At 42.5% G+C, this 20488-nt stretch overlaps 1 protein-coding gene across 4 annotated transcripts in view; it reads right to left on the reverse strand.

Annotated features, from left to right (window-relative positions):
- Positions 1-20488, reverse strand: part of LOC108157449 (patj homolog) — a 35788-nt gene that overhangs the window by 7083 nt on the left and 8217 nt on the right. The window contains exon 1 of one of the 4 annotated variants that reach the window (XR_001775198.2): positions 8245-8374. The exons of the other annotated variants lie outside the window; for them this stretch is intronic. The gene's annotated coding sequence lies outside the window, so the exon portion shown is untranslated. Of the gene's footprint in view, positions 1-8244; positions 8375-20488 lie in introns of those variants that run through there. 4 annotated transcript variants of the gene reach the window in all.

Raw genomic sequence — 20488 nt, forward strand, 5'->3', positions numbered from 1 at the left:
TGGCTTTTTAACAATTTAATATAATATATATAATATTATTTAAGTTTGATTGATTGTTGGCAGCTCTTAGAACAAGTTATTATTACCCACTCATTTGGCAATTGGTTTTCGTCTTCTCCAAGGAGCCATCCTTGAAACATTTCGGAATAAATTTTTAATTTAAAGCCAGAAAAATGAGTGCCGCTGTCTTGAGTGCTTGCTTTATGCTGTACTTAGGACCTAAGTATCAAATGTTCAATAAAAATTCCTCTAGAACCTCCCTTAAGCTGCACAATGAATTTTACTCTTTTATTAAAAGTTTTTTAACCAAGAAGTGGAACCGAAGGGCAAATTTTACGACTATCTAAAGTACATATTTAAATAGTTTTACGAGTTCTTTCCCCGCACACAGCTCCATCCTTTCTCGAACAGATTGCAAGGAAATTCCAAGTTAATCTAACAATTCAGTCAACTCATTTGCCAATTGTCAAGAAAACTTGCTCCAATTAGCAATTAAATTCGTGCCGAAAGTTCCCGGGGCGAAACCTCCTGGAGGAGACGTATCCCAGCATAGTCCTTGCCATATATACCAAATGAAGCACATGTCCAATCACTTGTGCCATTTTGTAGGCCAATCAAAGTTTCTATGGCGCTTGAAAAAGAGCGAAAACAAAAACCGAAAACTGAAAAGTTCGAGAACTTTTGCCCGATGCCTCAATTCATCGACGGTCTCCGGCCACAAAACAATCAAAACGGCCCCAGCTGTGGCCCATGGGGCGTGGCTCTTGCACGCACACATATACTACTTGTACTCGTACGTAGACCAGGCCAAAGAGGGGGTTGGGGGTGCAAACAATAACTTCAATTATGAATATTTCAGGCAGCAGAGCAGTGGAGCTAGGGTCAGGCAGCAGAAAGAGTTGGAGCCCGCTCAAGGTGCCGCAGCAGGAAAAGGACAAAGTTTCGTTAGTTGGGGAAACTTTGTGACTGCTCGGCTGAGGTGAGGACAGGTCAGGAGAAATTGACTTTGATCTTGGTCCTGGTGTTGGTGTTGGACGTGCCACTGGGGCCGTGTCCTTTGCCGTGTCTCCGACTCGAGCGCGAGCTCTGGCTCCGGCTCCGGCTCCAGCTCGGGCTCTGACTTTGTTTGCAATTCAAACGAAATTTAACTGGCCCTGGCCTTGATTCTGGCTGGGGGCAGAAAAGAGAAGGCAAAATTAAGTAAACAACTCCTTCAGATGTCCTCTGGCTGGGCAGTGGAGGGTGTGGCACAATTAAATTGGCTTTGCGCCTGGTTTAATAAGGATAATAAGCCGGATGGCCGGGTCACAAGGTCGGGCTAAGGTCGGGCTAATTAATAATTAAATTAAAGTTCCGTCAGAGCTATAAAAGTATTAATTGCTGTCCACAAATCTGGCTTAAGTCAAGGCCCACACAGGCGGCTACCCATCGCAATCCCTCAAGTGGCCAGCCCCCTCCCCCTTCCAGAGCAACACTTCCGCTGCCAACGTCGCCGAAGTGTTGCCTTGTTGCTTCCGGTGGCAGCTCGAAACCAATTGCACATTCGCCCAAGGAGCAGAGCAGAGCGGAGCGGGGCAGGGATCGGTGGCAGCCCGAGATTGGATTGAGCGATAATAAAAAATGAGCAATGCCCCCCTAATGAAACACGATGCATGTAATGTACGAGTAAGCAAAGAAAAGGCAAGACTTCCGCTTCCTACCCTCCTCCTACTGCCACCCTGCCTGTAGGACAACTTCCGGTGACGGCATTTTGGCGCCATGTCATATTGACAGTCTGCCCCAGCTCTTCACTTCACTCCACTCCCCTCTCCGTCTTATTAATATTGAAGCAACGTGAAACTGTCGTGTGTTTGTCCTCCCAATGGCCGCATAAAATGCTCCAGACTAAGAGTGCTGGGGGTCTGGGTCTGGGTCCGGGGCAAGTGCCAGTGAGAATGAGAGTGGATCTGTAACTGGAGCGCGTGGTAAACATCCGGAGCCAGAAATTGTATTGCAATAAAATGATTTATTTGCCCATACTTCCGTCAAGCAACCGGGGGCAGGGGCTCCAAACAGGAGCCAAGGCGAAACTAAAAAGAGGCGGGGAAGTGGAGGAGGAACATGAAGTGGGAACTCAGTGACATGTGGAAATATGCCAAAGCCTCATTCTTATTGTCTTATGGCACGCGTCAAGGACATGAGCAGGACGGGCTCAGGCTCGAGCTCGGGCTCGCGCACGGGCACGGGCACGGATTCCTTGTGTGGGCTATGGCGTGAATTCCTCATAAAATCGTAATAATTTCATTCCCAAAAAGGCCTGGCCAGGGCCTAGAGACAGGGCATGTGAGTGTGTTGATAAGACCGCCGGACCATAGCAACAGATTTCCCATCCTTCACTCATCCTTCCTACTCCTCTCCCTCCTCCGCTGATCCTGTCCTGTCCCGTCCTGTCATCCGCCTCCGTTTTTATTGCAGCCGCAACTTTTATTAAATAGCCATGGGGAACATGGAAGCAAAGGAGCAGAAGCAAAGGAGACAGAGAAAGACCGGGAGAAAAAAACCATTTTTGGACTACCCAAAAATGTGGAACCTTATCTGCAAATGTCGTTTGCCATGCTCCGGACCCAACGATACTGAGCGAAGGATACGAAAAAAAAAAAACGTAAAGCAAAGCCAAGCCAGAGCCAAATAAAGAAAAGGAAAGGATTCACTTTGGCCCGCCTTTAATGGCCTTAAAATAGCTGCCATGAATGCTATTTACCCTGTTTATCAAAGGCAATGCCGAGCCATTGACGTAGATAAATTTAATTTACCTTCTTTTGCTTGTCTATATGTATTTATTTAGATGCTGATTTTGAAAACGAATTTGCTTGATGGAACACTAACAGCGTAGCATTGAATTTTACGCAGCTTATCAGAGGCTAAATTGAGTTGGGCCTACGAAAGAAGGAGACAGCATCCCTCCGACACGGCCCGGTGGCGTATGCGTAACGCACGCACGGATACATCACGCATACGCCACATGCGCCCACCCGTTAGCTGGTGGGGAGGGTGCTGTCACGTCTCATCCATATCGTCGCCAGTGTTCGATGGCATTTCAACGAGCAATAGTTGTATTCGATTGTCCACTTTCTGATTGCATTTACATAATTCTTGTTTCATTTATCATCATTCGGCGAGCATTAGCAGAATGGCATCAGCAGAATGCTGGCCCAATCGATGTTCTATTCATTTTATCAATAAATCTGATTACACACCATTGTGCATATTGTATTTGGTATATATATACGTAACATTTTAATTGAAATTTAATTTCCGGAAATGGTAATAATAAAACAAATGAACCGAACGAAGAGTCGAATGCTTGATTAAATTACACAAAAAGAAAAAAATAAGTCGTTTTCGACTGACCCAATCAATTTAAATCGAACAATTTTCTAAGCACTTAAATTTCGATTGTAATCCTTTCCTATTTTATTCAATTATGCAAACCAATTTCCTTCTATGATATATAACACAATCAACTCAAAGTCTTGTGTTTTCAAAAACCATAGGTCCATGTCTAATTGAATGAATCTATGAATAAGTGCCTCGAATCGATATTGACCTTTTCGGCACAATTTTAAAGGCTCAAACGCAGCTGTACTGTTGAAGGTTGCTTCAGTATCGAATAATTGACATGGTAACCAGCCATGTAATGCTCTGGTCTGAACGATTAAACTCATTGCATGGGTATAATGGTATGTTGTTCCTTCCTTTGGCACGCCGTGATCCCCATGGATCTCTGTGTGATCCCATTAATCAATGTTTATAAATATTGATTACATTTTCAATAGCTTTGTCATTTGTCCATGGCTAATTTTATGCCTGACGAACCCACCATTCAAGCTTCTAACCCAATCATTTAATTGCAATTAGAGCTGGCCTTCAGCGAGGGAGAGTGAATGGGAGCGGGAGTGGGAGTGTGCCCCCACTTGTCAATCACTTGTCCCGTCCTTAATGTGTGACGCACCGGCCACTCGGGTCACTGCCGCCTTGACGGGCCAATTAGTTCAGTGAAAGAGTTGAGAAACGAGGACAAGAGCACTGAAAAAGTACTCTGGAAGGGAAATCATTCAATCAATTTGTGACCAGAATTCGACCCAGGGAAACATTTCATTTTTTCCATAATTAATAGCCCGGCAATAGCCAGCAAGCAGGCGTTGACCCACGGCCCTGATGCACTGAGGGGTAGGTAATCTAATGGCATTTTAATTACTATTTGAAACGCAAAAGGGCAAAAGACCTAAAAACAATATCAAGGCTTCGGCTCGATTCCATTTTCAGCCCAGATCACAGAATACACGAGTATGTGTATGTACGTCCATATGCTCTGTTGTTGGTGTTAGTGGCAGCGTTACGAATGGGCGAGCTATAAATTATCAGAGCCATAGTAGTGTCCATCACGTTGAAATGCTTGAATTTTTCATCGCTTGCATTTCAATTTCATGGGCAGCCATTAAAATTGACAGCCCACACACACACACACACTGACATACTGACACTGACGCCCTCCCTCGCAATGTGTTGATGTGGGGGGCGGCAGAGAAAGAGAAACAAAGAGAGAGCTTAAAAATATTGAAATGTCGTGTCTACGAGCAGAATGCCCCAAAGGGTTTGCCCAAAAAATGACTCGAACCTGATTTGGCTTAGCCTCTTCTTTTTAACACTCGGTATTCGAGGGACAAAGAATACCCCTTGAACTGTATATATTCGTGATCAGGATTAACAGGGTAGGATTCCGCTCCTTCAATTGTGGCTCCCCTTGTAATGGGGAATTTTGAAATTGAATTAATATGTCTATATAGATCTCTGAAGATTCGAGTACCAGGTATCTTCTGGTCGTAATACTCGACCCCTTTCGCTCCTAGTTATTTTCCCTGTTCAGCTGTTGTCAAATTTTCTGTGTTTCCCTTTTGTGCTGCCATTTTTTGTCTGGTCCCAATTTTGTCTTTGTTGCTGCTCTCTCTTTCTATTTTTTGTTTTTTTTACAATCCCAGCGCGATTGAGTTTCCGTCGTCGTCGCCTCTTCTTCTGAGGTTCTCATCTGCTCTTTTCGCTGGTCGTTTTGTGCAATAATTTCCCTGCGTTCCTTTTTCCGCTGCCACTGCCACTGCCTTAAAAGCATGTTGCATAATTTACGCGCTGCGAGCTGCCAAACGTAGGGGCGTGGAGTGGCGGGAGGGACTTCAGTGGAAGAGGGACTTCAGCTGATGATTTGCTTTTTGCTTGGTTTTGGGATTTAGATTCGGGTTCCGGATCGAGTTTGAGTTCGGGGTGGGGTCCGTTTGGGTTCTGGGCCTGGGTCTGGGTCTGGACCCACACGCACATTAAAATGTTTCTTTGCATTTCTGATTTGTGGCTGCAACAACTGCCACTTCCCCCCCAACCAACAGCCAAAAAATTCGACAGAGCCATCATTTAGAGTCAAACTGGGCGTGGAAGCGGCTAATGTCATCGGGCATTACCCATTCATGGCCTGGAGGTCCCAGGAGGAACCAGAAAGCATTGCGAGAGGCATTCACCAGCTGGCTGACTGGCTAATTGATTGAAAGACTGTTGTACTGACTGAACTAATGGCTATATATTAAATGTGTATCTGACTGAATACACAACTCTTTAACTATCCGACTTGGCTGAATGAAAGGAGTACTGATTCATTCATGAATCATTGAAAAATTTGCTTGACTGAAGGATGTCTGGGCAGATTGGTTGATTGAATAAGTCTTGAATAGGTACGTTAAGGTCTGACCAGCAGACTAATAGCAGTATTGATCGACAGATTAATTGATTTAGAGGCTAACCAATTGTCGGGCTTATTGACTGATTTACTCATTCACTGTTCGACTATACGCTTGTATGATCATTCGACTGCGTACAGATAAAGAGACGCCTTCACACTCTACTTGATTGACTGAGGGCTGGACCTTCTCTATGACAAAGTGAATATCGGATTTAAGGATTGACTGAGTGGCCTGAAGGATTAATTGATGGATAGATTGGCTGCACGACTTTCTGATAGCACTAGCCACAACGAGCTCTACATTTACACCCCATACTCAGTCAGTACACATGTGAGTTTATGATTTATGTAATCTATTCAATGTATTTGATAGATGATCAGATGACTGCCCCATGGTCACTCACTGGCTTGTGGTACCGCTGTTAATTCTTGCACTTCGCTTATTCCCCTTCCACCCAATCACCTATTTGATTAGAATTTAAGAATATTTTATGTTTCCACTCCTCTCACTTTCTCAAAGCAACTTACTGTTGAAGTGTCAGTCGTAGCATTGAAGTATAGAAAACAATTTGATTTTTTATAAATTTATAAGCGGCGATAAGATCCATGCAGTCGTCCGCGGTAAGTTCCATAAGTGTCTTGGCGAGCAGGGAAGCACGACAAAGTCAGTGCGGATCTACTGGGTTCCCAGCCATCAGGGCATCGAAGGAAACGAGACGGCGGATACGAGAACCGAGAACGTGCCTGTCTCCCTTAGAACGCTGCAAAGCGATCTAGAAAAGCAGGCCGGACCGCACGGAAGGACTGCAGATTATTAGTGGGCGGCGCATGCAACAAACAGAGACAGTTGCAGGAAATATGACGAACATCTCATCTGCAACTGTCCTGCTCTCTTAAGGGCAAGGAGGAAGTACCTGGGCGCGCCAGTGGAAGATGCCACGAAAAATACCTCCATTGCCACACGATTTTCGTGGCACTCCCCTCAGCACTGGCTAACCAATTTGTAACACTTCAAACAGTTTATATTCCATAGTTACGACTTAACTAATTGGTTAAGCAAAATACAAAATACATATAGGACTACTTTTTGGCGCGGCAGATCTCCTCTTCGTCATTATGTATTCCTCAATGAGTATGGAGCTGTGCGGGCTTTCCGCTTAAAAAGCTGGAGGTTGCCCCGTGTTAATCTGATTAGACGAGAGTCAAAGTCGGTCATTGTCGCAATCTCTATACTTCAATGCTACGACTGACACTTCAACAGTCGGTTGCCTTGGAAGTGGAAACAGAGAAAATATGTTGTAGGACCATATCAGGCCCCAGCACACTAGAGAAATACCGAATGTACGGCCACTGAGAAAAGCATGGAGATCGAGAAGGAAGTCGTGTCCGGAGAAGTAAGTATACATTTAAAAGTACATCCAAGTATTAACTTTTTTTCACTCTCCCAAATGTAAAACAGATAAATGTAGAGCCGCGGCCCGTGCCACGGCTCACAACGTTCCCCCTTGTTCTCAGAAAAAGGTAGAATGGCATGACTTTCTGACTGATGGACTTAATAACCAACTGGCGACGTGTCGAGGTATCCGACTGATTGACCTGATTATTAACCAAGTGACGGACTGTCGCGGTATCAGCCTGATTGACTGGCTGACTGATTTATTCAGTGATTGACATATTTGGATTTGCATACGCCTGCTTCTCGATTGATTTATGCCAGTGCCAAATATCAGCTAATCGTCCTGCGGCCTTCCAATATGTCACATCAACGCTGACCCACAAAGCTGTTGGGTTATGGTATTACCCTCTGGCCACCACCTCTGGGGACTGTGCTGTACACCCGCCGGGCTGCCAATCGCGAACGGAATTGAAACACTGAAATTCTGCGCGCTAAACTTTATAATTAATTACATTCGCATAATAAACGAACTTAAATATGAAAATGAAGTGCAAATACGAGTACGGGCAGCAACGCCAGCAAATGGAGGGGCTTTGACTGAAGAGGAAAAGGGGAGAAGAGGATGGTTAGCATTCTTGTTAGTGGTTCGGGCCTTGTTTATGCATACGCTTTTTAAACAGCCGCCGCGGCAACAAAGCAGGCCTCAGCGACACCCACATAACGACCATTTAATGCCGCTTACACGGAAATCATTTGCGCAAAATCAATTTCAATTTGCAGAGCGAAAAAATGTCAAGACAGGAGGGGAAAAACTAAGGAAAGTTGGGAAAGAGGAAGACGGGAATCGGAAGCAGCATTAGCCGCTCCGTCCTGATGTCTGATATCGTGTCACTGCGGTTTCGCCGGATAATTTGTTTGCTCTTCTGCATGTCATGCTGTGAAATTCATTTTAAATACTAAATAACCAAACACCGAACACACATTTGGAGCAAATCACACTCGTTCATCGTCAGCACACTCCCGGGCAAGTTAATGGGTATATGCAATCGTATATTGAAAATAATTTAAAGTAAATTGGAGGACATACCTATGTAGATGTCATTCCAGTGTATTCGTGTATCAGGCGAAAGAATTTTATAAATAAATTGTATACGGTACGTTTCACAGAAAATAATTTTACTTTAGTTTCAGAATTAACCGATCGAATATAAATATAAATATAAAGTCAAGGAGCTCTATATATTGTATAGTTCTTTGGGTAAAATTAAAATCTTGAAACTAGCCTTCTATTCTTGTTTATTTATTGAACAAGTCCTCCTAGTAAAAGCATAATACAATATTTTGAGCCTATTTATGTGAGGCATGCCGTATGCAACACGAAACTTTGATTTAGTGAGCCACATGAGCCGTACAATTTTGGCTCTCTCTCTCTCTCTGTTGGGGCGTAGTATGTTCCGTGTGTCAGGCCAACAAATAATAGAATTTGTCTGTTTATAGCCGTGACAGGTTCTGGCCCAAGCGCAGGATAATGTGCACGTCAGAGAGATGTGGGCCTGGCTTAGTTGTGGCATGACTGCTGCGGCCACGTCTGCCACAAGCGCTCTCCGCCTGCTTTCTCTCTCTCTCTCTCTTTGTTCCCCTGATAGGCGCACGTTACGCGTATCATCATCAATCAAGACGGAACGGAACTGATCTGATATGCATGTTATATGTGAAGCTGGGGCATTTGCAAACGACGCTCTCGGGCATCCAAATTTGTAGGCACGAACCGAAAGGTCCTTCCTCTGGGGAGATGGGACATTCAAGTGTCTCGAGCTCTACGGTAATATTATTTACATTTGTATTTATTTGATTCTGAGTAGGGCATTCCTAGGGGACTGTATCCTAATTTATAGAGAAGCAGTATTATTTTGTGGGGCTAATTTAGTGAGCCTCATGCACATTATTATTATTTGATTCATTAAGGTATTGGTTTTGGCTTTTAACTCTAGCGGTTTGGGTGTATTACCATTTTGGTTAATTATAATAAAAGTCTTAAATACCTTAAATACTATGGGAGTACAAAATCTGTGGTCTTTTTACTCTCACATCTCCATGGCTATCATCAGCTCTTAACGTGATAACTTATCTTTTTGTTAATTTGTTAGCTGCAAAAAGTGGAACGTAAACTCTGATTTTCGCACCTCCACAGTCCACACAATCAGTGAAGTGGAAAGCAAATAGTATGAAATGTAGTTAAATTAATGCATCAGTGTGGCAAGGGCACTCGAAATTGTTGCCCAGATTGCTTTCGTGGCAGGTTTCAAAATGGAGAAACTACTCAAATATGTTGTCTGTCTCCGTGTGCGTGAGTTTGGCAGTGCGTGTGTGTGTGTGTGTGTGCACTTAAAAATACCATTGCCTGCTTTCAGGCTGCATTCGGTTAAAGTAGAAGCAAAGGCTACGGAAAGGGCAAAGCGCCTCGGGCCAGAGCCTATGCAAATGTGATCCGAGAGCGGGCTTCCAAGCCAGTCATGGTAATTGAATCACACTGCGAGTTGTAAGCGAGTTGTAATGCACCCCCGAGCCGAGTCCCCGCACAAAGCCCCCCGGGCTAGCCATTAGAAAAGTGCACAAGTGGGGGACATGGTATAGGGGCTGAGTGTTCGTGTTTGACAAACAGCATTTCAATGCTTTCAACGCACACGCAAACTAACAAACAAACAAATAACAAATATCATTACAGCGACTCACAAATGTATGCAAACGGCAGGCTGACAAGCATGAAAACACCCAGCCATCGCAAAATATTAATGGACCCTCCACAGCCAAGTCTTTTGTAGATACCTCACAGATATCTAAAGTGGAGAATAATCGTTTCCAAAGCCAAATCGTTACTGAATTTAAAGTGATTTTTGTTATAAATTAAACGTTTTGTCTATCCGTAACACAATGCTGTATTTTGATATTGTAAACCATTTATTTCGGATTTAGCTTGGCTTTTAGGGGTGTACGAATAACTTTTGGACCGACTGTATATGTATATGTATGTCATGTACACTTGAAAGGATATGAAAGCCTGCGACGACAACTTACATACATAAAAGATGAAGAAAAATTGCATATAAATACGGAAAACACATCAGTGGGTTTCGGGAAGGGGTACACCGCATATATGTACGTGCAAAGATGGAGATGGAGATGAGAGAGCTGCTTGCGATTGTCAAGTGGTTGTATGTATGGGAGACAAGCGCCCAACCGCTCTTCGATTGAACCAAGCGTATACGTAATTTATGCATCAGCGTGCACATACACACACAGACGTACATATATGTATGTACGTATAATGTATGCATAAATATCATCTTGGCCGCCGCATACATCTTCATTCAATACACATACGTATACACATAACCCTTGTCGCAAGCATTTTCGCGTTGATAGCAACAACAATAACTGTGAAATAGCATTACCAACAAAAAGAATGTCATCGTATGAAGAGGCGAAAAGGCGAAGACAGTGCGGTCTGGTGTGAGGGTGTGGTTGAGGGACTAGCGACAAACTCACAAAAGTCATCAGCGGCTGGATCACGTACCGAAGGGAGATTCGCTTAACCCTTTACCAAACAGTCACTAGCGGAATATTAACAGAAATCCGCACAGCAAAAATATCTGCTTTGATTCGTAAAAAGGTCGTGTGTAATTGATGATATGATGAGACTTGTTCGGAACTATTCAAAATACTAGAATGGTATCTTAGAGATGCAGAATGGGATGCGGCATTGAGCAATTCCTCGTTTTATAACCGGCACTCTTTATGTGTATCTTTAACCAGGAGTCTTAGACATACATCTATACAGTATAGTAGATATATATGCAGATTCGTGAATTTTTAGCTAAAATCCAATAATTTTCACGTCATAAGAGCTGCTTAGAAAATTAAAAGAATCTGAGCAGTCGGTATCGTATATCCGGACTACTGCAATGTACAATTTTCCCCTTTTCTTCTCTTTTTTACTCCGCTTTTTCCTCGTTTTTTTCCTTCTTTTTTCACGCTTTTAGACAGCATCGTGCTGGCAGAGGTCCACTCTGCATGTTTTAAGCTTTTCTTATCTGTCTTTGTCAGGCCTGTCGCCTGATCGCCTTTGCTTTCATTTTTTTTCCGCTCCCTTTCAGCCCTGCCTCCTTTTCAGCCTTTGCTCTATTTTATTGTTTTTGCAAGGAGCTGTCATGATAAGTTTGCCTTCAAAGGGTTAAGGCTGTTACATTTTGCTGCATTCTATTTTTGCGTTTAAATTTTGTTGCACTTTACAAGATTCTGTAGCTACATGAGAAGCAAGACTTTCAGCAGCAGCAACAGCACTAGCATCAGCAGCTGCTCCAACGGTTCTATTGACATTGCGTAAACTTTGAACTGCTGGTGGGAGAGGGGGCGACGTGGGGCAAGGCGGTGAGAGCCGAGCGTTGGCGGAGTACATTTGTGGGGTAATCTTTGCATGCACAATGAACTCTCGATGACGTCGCGTGTGTGCTCGCGGCCTATCTGGCGGCCACAGTGGGAGGCAACATTCTGCAGCCGCGTGCAACACAAACAAGAACGAAGGAGTAGCTTCAGGGGTAGAAGCTTTCATACCCTTCTATATCTATTGGATAGTCACATGTTTAAGCTTTCATCTATAAATTTTTAAAGTTTTATTGAATAGTTTTTAATTTGATATAAGAAATACTATTCACAAGGCAGGTCTCCATTATACTGACCCGATCTTGGAGGCTTATTCGGATATAAAAGATAGACTTCCCCTCTCTGAAATAGTATATTCCTCTGCAAAATCAGAACACTCTCATATAGGGCATTACAAACCGTAGAGAACGAGGAGACCCTCATAGAGGGCGTAGGGAGCATGTGAACGAGGTAGTAGGTGTATAACAGCCAAGGGCCGACGCGTGGGAGAGTCCCGTTTACCCTGCAATTAAAAGTCTGGCTGGAACACAAATGCGCTGCAATTTGCAACTCGTTGGCCACGTCGGCATCAGGCTGCAAAACCTAATTAACGTGAATGAGACAAGCAGGATTACCGGCCAGCCAAAATCAATGACCAGTCTAAACGGGCCGCCAATAGCAGCCCAATTGTTCCACTCCGATTACTTCCAATTATTGATTTCATGGAGTAGTATACCGTCCGGAATAATTCGAGTTGTATTCCGGCATACAATCCTTACCGATTTTTATAAAGATTCACCCTGAAATGGTCACAAAGCTTCAAAAAGGAATAATTTCCACCTTTATTTTCTTTCATTTGGGAGAGTTTTTGTGCAGATGAATATCGAAGGATTAAGCTTCCTTTGAAATTCGGTTCGAAATCCTCGGTCGACCCAAATTCATTTGGCCGTGCTATTGGTTCCATTTTCGGGAGCTGAAATTAATTTGATGTGGCATTACGATTCCAACATCCCCACATACGTATATTTGGCATACTTTTTTCTGCTTTTAGCCCAAAATTTCAACCACAATTCACGCTGAATAGTTTGTAAATAATTTAGTCAAAGGAACTAACCTTTCCAGCAACTCAACTCAATGTTCGTTTCAATTTTGCATACATAGACATTATTTGTTTAATCAACGTACATACAGAAAAATAAATAAACTCTTAGAGAACATTTTTATCAATATCTAACTATGTTAAACAAAATATTTTGAGCAAATAAAAAAGAAAACTCCTAGTGCAGAAAGCCACTTTCAAACGAGTGTAAATAAGACTACATTTGTGCGTATGTATTTATTTTATTTGTATTCGATTTAGGAACTATTTTGTGTGTGCATTTAATCAATTTCATGAAAAATCAGACGGAAAGTTTGAGTCAGTACTAAAAGTATATAGGCGGGAGAGTTATTAATTTACTCAGGCTATAATAGCAACCAGATTCTAAAATTACAAATAATTCTTTGCGAAACTGTTCAGCTCCAAAGTGTGGCCTGCTTTTAGTGGCGTTCTTTCAACAGAAGGCAGAAACCAAAACATTTGAGCCACTAAAACAAATGAAAAGCCACAAGAATTCGTATTAGCTGATTGATAAAAGCCCAGTTATGGCCATTGAACTTTATGTAGAGATACGTATGTATATACGCATTATCCAAGAATCTCGACCACATTCGGCGGGCACTCAAGGGTCTCTGGTCCCCACCTCGGCTTTAGTGCCTTGATTACCAATTCAATCCGCAAACGAGCTGACATCGCCAGTCGGCCCTACCTGCTGCCAAAACACAAAAAGGCGCACTCAAAGTGCCCATAAAACACTTACACTCACTCGCACTCGTACTCGTACTCGCACGTACACTCAGGAGTACAGTAACTGGGGAATGGGAATAATTAAATATGAAAACATATGTATGTTTCCCCATTGTTTTTCACAGAGCCCCGGCCAGGAGGGAGAAAAATCAATAAAAACCCCCGATTCAGTGTACTTTTACTATATTTACTACAAGTGCGAGGAGATAGCCTGGGCCCAGGCCCAGCTGCATTGGATAATTTGTATTTAAGCAAGTTAAGTAAATCAGCTGACGAGTCGGCGAACGCAAATCGTCAAATATTTATAAGCCCCGGGGTTGAGTACGAAGGAGCCACAGAGACGAGGGGCCCTGGTGGTATTGTCAATTATGAGAATTATGAGCAGTGAATGCGTCATAGTAAGGGCTGTTCAAGCTCATCCACCGCCTCCTGCTGCCCTGCCCCCACCACCACCATCTCCACCGTCAGCTCCCCTGGCAATTGCGTCAGCAGTTAATTTTTATGTATTTTTAAAGCGCTGCCAGCCCCCCTTGACTGGCTTAATAAGTAGGCCCTGGCATATTAACAGCCATGAGCGACAAGCAAGATAAATACTCGTATCAAGCCGAAGTCTGAGCGAGACAAGAGATAGACCCTCGATACACAACTTGACGATGAGTACAAATTTATGCACTTCACTCGAGTGCTGCCCGAAAAAAACAAATACACAAAGGAGCACAGGAGCACAGGACGGCGAAACAAGAGAGGACGCTTTCAACGGGAATTCCGACTACGAGGATACCCGCTACCGCTACTCGGAATAGTTTATTTCGTAATAGAATCTCAAAATGCATATAATTTAAACAAGGCACATCATCACAAGGAGAACTGACTTGCCATTACAATTTGTCAGAGTAAAATATCTTCAAGATTTAACATAAACTTGGGTTGCTATAAATACAAAAAAAAACCATGCTAAGATCGACATTTTTTCTTTAAATTGAGTGATTTAAAAATCGCATATTTTGGCACATACAAGGGTGCTCAATAAGTTTTGCGGTTCAATAAGAGAGGGCATTACGACTAGCCTAATTTGTTTTTCTGAAGTAGGTACTTCTTTTATATGAACGAATGTGAAGTTTCATTTCAATCGCTCAGATCATTCTTTTTTTAGAAATTATTAAGTATCGACGTGCCGCAGTACTTTTTTACAATGGAAAAAATCATGTAATGCGGAGTGATTGAATTTTTATTTTTGGAAAGCTTAAAAGCAAAGGACATTCATTAACGAATATTGGAAGTGTATAAGGACTCTTGTTATCTGGTTATTTCATTTCAAAGTCGTCCTCTGTATACCATATACAACACGAGTACATACATATGTAGTATTTTAGAGCGTAGGCATTATGGAATACAATTTGTATGCTTCAACTCTTAGGAACTTATAATCTGAGGTTCTGATGGGTCTTGCACTCGACTGTTGAGGCATGTTACACGTGCACGTCAGGTGTTTTGGGCGAATATGAGGGCATACCCTTGCACTCTACGTGCAATAGGTACATATAAGAAGAAAAACTTTTTCACAGCGACAGCAAAATCTTTGTTGGTGTTATCAGCGTTTAATTAAACCATGTGTGAGTGCGAGAAAAAAGGAAATAAGGCAAAAGAAAAAGAAAAAGAGAAAGGAGGAGAGCAAAGCTCATTTCCAACGCACTCAAGAGTGCAGCAAGTTGGGGGATAGAAGAGGAGAGCAAGGATGTTGTCGATAGGCCAAGATAAAACCAGCAACTTGTTGTTGTTGTCGTTGTGGTTGTGGTGGTGCTGTATCTTGAAGTCCATGCACAGACAATTACAAGAAGAGTGAAGAACGAAGAGGAATAATAGAGGAAATGAAGGCTTCTCCCCTCTGCATTATGTTCTTGCCCCATTATTGTTTCTTCTTTTTACGTGCCACCCCCACCACAAGAAAGCACCCGGCAGCTGACTCATTTATACAATTGTTGCATTAGATAAATGTTCGCAATGGCTCGCCTGGCCCTGGCCCTGGCCTGGTCCTGTCACCCACTGAGAGCACTCAACTTACTGAGACGATAGCCAGAAGGCACTGGAATAAGTTTACCATTGAGAAAATATGGATTGTGGGGAAAACTCACGTTCTGTGCTGATGAATTGCATTCAACCGTTTTTAAAAGTACGCAAAACACTTACGATAATGGAGTTCCCTCTATTCTATTGTCAGTTACCAAACACCATGTGTTTTATATGCATATTTCGAATCGTTTCAATTAAAGTTGGCAAGCTGCTTCCTCTCAGTGTACCACAGTAGTGGCAGCAAAGGAAGAAGAGCCCTTCCAGGCACATATGTACTTATGTACGTTGATAGATTTGCATGCATGCCCAGGCCCAGGCTCAGCCCCGGATCCGGAAATGGAAGAGTGGCGGCGATGGAGATGTGGATGTGGATATTTAGAAAGCTCGCTGATGGCATGTTTGCGGTACAGTGTGCAATGCGTTTTAATGAGTTTTTTGTTCTCCCGTAATTATTTTGCAGTCTGTTATACTTGTATGCGCAAATATACGCTTTCTCCAAGGACCGGCAATCAAGCCTCCAACCATTTTAATGAGAAAACGGAACATTTTCCGCAGCAAACGAAACTCTTTCTCCAACAACCAACACTGCACTTGGTAATTGTGGGGAAATCGTTGCTCTTTTTATATATAAATGAAATAAATGAATGCTTGGGAATATGAAAAATGCACGAAACTGCAGGTCTATTAATCTTAAGTGAAAGTGGATGTCCGGGAAATGTACTGCACACGATAAAGATATATTGTTGAGCTCTCAAATTAATCTGACGTGTCTTTTGCAGTTCGGAATTTATATTTGAACTCTGTTTTAGTTTTTGACTCTATTTAAAGAGTAAATTGCATTTGTCTGTTAGTTTTCCTTGACTTCAGGGGAAGCGACTCTTAATATTATGCTACTGTTTATGTCTCGTCGGTTCATGGCTGATAAGAACTAGAATTTGTGCCCTCCCCTCCCCAGTGAGCACAAAAGATACTTGAATTCTCGTTTGAACAATTCATTGGCCGTCTCGGATTCCCTTCCCCCCTGTTTCTGTCAGCACAAAAGGTATGCAAATTGAGCAGAAATAACGAATACAATTGTTGCTAATAAATACAAATTGCTAATCCCTTTTGTTTTCGCTTCAATTGCCCTTACAAATTTCTCTCGAAGTAAGCAAAATCCCTCTTGGACAAATATTTACACTCAATAATCTACGACCTGCCCAATACCTGAATGAAATAATTTCATAAATCATAAATTACTATCGAGTGTGCTCTGATTAAGGATGCTGCTGCCAGTCGACGGCCATGCAATTAGTAAATTAAAATGCAAATGCAAATGCCGTGCAACAATGGGCTGATTCCGATTCAGATTCAGATTCTGCACTAGTATTAATCGCCCCCACATGTTCGACTCGGGCATTATGTTGTTGCCATTTCATATTTACATTTGTAAAGTTGTAAAATAGTAAAATTGAACACATGCTGCCACTCCCCATACCCATCCCCATCCCCAACCCCATCCCTTTGTGAGCCCATTTTGAGCGCTGCCTGCCTCGGGAGCTGCCACTGGAAAAGCATCTGTCTGGCCAACGTTCCGCCCAACTGGCAGACTGTCCAGCTGTCCAGAGCTGTCCCACATCCCTGCTTTTGTATACATTAATTTGATTTAAAATGCACAGCCGCAGTCCCCGTCCTCATCCATCGCGAGGCATCGCTCTGGTGGCATGTCGTCCCTCCCTAAATTGCCATTTGTAAACAATTTGTGATTTGCGAAATTCCGCTGGCTGGCGGGCCATGACGGATGTTTGGTTAATTAAAACGCGATTAAAGGCATCGACAGACACGGCTGAATGTGCAAAAAAAAAGATTCGCCGGCGTCAGGAAAATTTATTAAACGCCATTAAATAACGAAGTCAGCGATTTGGCCCGACAGAATGTCCTGCTCCTCCTTCTGTGGCATGTTTTTCAACATCTCAATAATATTTGTTTAATCCATATTCACAGGGCACTTCACAGGCTTCACTTCACGTGCAATGACCCCGAGGGCTTCAACCAAATGATGGAATTATTTTTTAAGCACGAATCAAAAAATCAATTGCGATGCTTTGAGAGATCCATTCAGCCTTGGAAATGCAATCATATTTTTTTAGTATTGTGATAATAATTTGGCTGTTCATTTTGTGGGGATTAAACATGCCTTTTGCACATATTGGAGTCTCTGTATGTGAGTCTCTACCCAAACAAGTTATTTCTGAACTTAATAATATGTAAAAATGATTTTAATAGTAAAATATTATACAAATATGGCCGTACTTATATTTATATTTCTATATTCTTCGTTTATTTCTTTACGTTCTGGTAATTGGAACGGGGGGTAGCAGTAATTTTCAGGTTCACTTTAGCACAAGTAAAGTCTCTGCAAACTGTTTAATTCCTTAGCAAATTAAAAGGGAATACTTGCATGTTTTTTGCATATGTAGCCGCATTCCCTTCGCCGGTGGCATCTTATATTTGTTTTCATTATTCATAGCCCATATAATGGGATTCCTGAATGATATCATTGTTCAATGATAATATTATGTAAATCGTTCGGGCATTAACGTATATCGCTTATTCATATCATCCAGTGGTTTCGATTAAATCTGCTTGTGCAACAAAGACAAAGACAAACACGAATATATACTCGTATACTCGAACGAGTACTCGCCTGCACACCCCTCGTCCCTGGCCTTTTCTGACCAGAGAATGCTATTTCCATATTGTTGCTGCTGCCGCTGCTGCAGACGAACCGAGTTTTGTTTTCAATTTTCAACACTTTTAATAGCCAATTAATTAAACGGCCAAACAACAACAGACGACGCTACAAAAGTATCACTGAGAAAAAATAAAAACAGATATCGAAATCGAAAAGAAAACTGGTATAAACTAAGAGAACACTCTACAGAGCCCCACAGAGGACTCAGAAATATATAAAGGTCTACCAAGGGACCAAGAGTGATTTCCGTAGTGCTAGATTCGAGTTGCTAGAACATGTTTTAGATTTTCTTTGATACAACAGATTATTGGAATATTCAGTGGGGCGGACACTGTTTCCCTCAACTCCATTGTCCACGATTTATATGTCCTAAAGTATTTTTCTCTCGGTGTACATGTATCTATAGATGTACATATAAATATATACATATATATATGCGGCTTGTGTGCGGCTATTTACTATGTGGAGAGAAAAAATTTAATTCCCCGCCGGCTTTTGCAGATGTAGCAAACATTTTTATAATTGCTGGCGGAGCTTTTATTATTTCATTGCCAGCTGCCAGCTGGCCGAGAGCCTCCAGCCCAACGGATCTCCTCTTTTCCCAACCAGTAGGTGCCATAGTTTGAGCTGAGAAACTTTTCGCTATCGCTGTGTGCATAAATCGTTGAAGTTTCTCATAATTTACGAGTCTGCTGGCCAACAATTGCTAAATAATGATTTTTTAAACAAAAGCCCGGAACAAAGTATAAATTATGAATAGAAAAGAAAGAAGGAAAAAACAGGCGAATCGGGGAGAGAGAGTCAATTAGGAAGATTACTATTTATGAGATTTACACGCCACACACACACACACACAGAACCCACACAACTACTGCTAGAGAGAAGAGGACCCCTGTAGACCCCTGGAGATTAGTGGTAATTTGCAGTTTATCCTTGGCCTAGTCTTGGCCCGGCCAGACAGAGAACTGAAGGGAGATGGAGTCCCGTCAAAGTTTCGTATTTATTTCTACGCATGAATTATTTATGCGTCAAGAAGCCCCCCAACTGTGCGGACCCAACTTTGGCTTTGTTAATTGGTAAGGGAAAACTTCTGCCCTCATACCCTCGTTGACACTCTACGTCACCCTTGCCCCTCTCTGTATCACCCTCTCTATCCCTCTCTCTCTCTGTCTGTCTCTTACGTGTTGAAAGTTAAAAGTTTTCAGCATGTGTCAAACGCTCTTAATTTTCTCCGAGGTTTCATTAACGGTTTGAATGAATGAATCAAGACAATACTCCAGAGTTGGAGAACTTGACATTTTATTACGTGGAAGGGGAGACCTGTGACTCGATTCGCACTCGAAAATGCAATCAGACGATATTGAAGGACAACAAGTGGCAGTAACAAAGGCCACAAGGGTTGACAGCCAATAAAACACACGAAAAGGCTGTGTTCTCCAGCAGATATATACATATATGTATGCACAAAAGGAAACCGAGGAAAAAGGATTCGCACACAGGGCGTATGAGCAACGAACTACTTCAAAAGCGTATCAAGCGGTCAGCCATTGATTTAGTTTGGTCCCCAGGTGGGCGTAACCCAACGGCCAAATGGCTTTGGGCCGTTGCCCGGGCAGCAATTAAAATCAAAATCTCATATGCACAATAAAAGGCGGGCAGCCGGCATCCGGAATGCCATCACGGAATCACCCATCAAGGCTTACCGAAGCGGCAGGGGCGGGCCCCAGGATGTGCACACATTTCTGCCTGATTAGAGAAGGGAAAAGGAAAACCTTTAAGGGAAATTGGCGCCACCTGCGACAGGTGACAATTTAATAAAGCCCCTCCAGCCAGTCAGACAATGACAATTCGCATTCATATTGACTTTTGCCCAGAAACAGATGTCCCAGCAATCAATCCGCGAACAATTTTCGAAAGAATATAACAAAAACTGTCAGTAGGGATATTAGATATTGCTTAAAGAAAGCTTCATAAGCAGGAAACAAGCGTTAGGGCGTTGTATTGGTCTACGAGTACGGATGAATTTATGAATTTCAAACCAGATTCACTTCTTCATTTATTTATAAATTTCTTTTAAAGGCCAGGCGAAGGAATACACGAGAAAGTTTGTTGTAATTCTCAAAACAAATGTATGATTATCCAAAAAAAAGACTCACAAATATCTAATTGCAGTAAGAGTGCCTGGATAAAGCTTCAAGCTGCTTTTCCGTGTATCTATTTTTATCATTAACTTGATAGATGGCTAGATTTGGTCTACATTCT

The sequence above is a fragment of the Drosophila miranda genome, chromosome 2 (genome assembly GCF_003369915.1).
Source record: "Drosophila miranda strain MSH22 chromosome 2, D.miranda_PacBio2.1, whole genome shotgun sequence".
Taxonomy (NCBI): Eukaryota; Metazoa; Arthropoda; class Insecta; order Diptera; family Drosophilidae; genus Drosophila; species Drosophila miranda.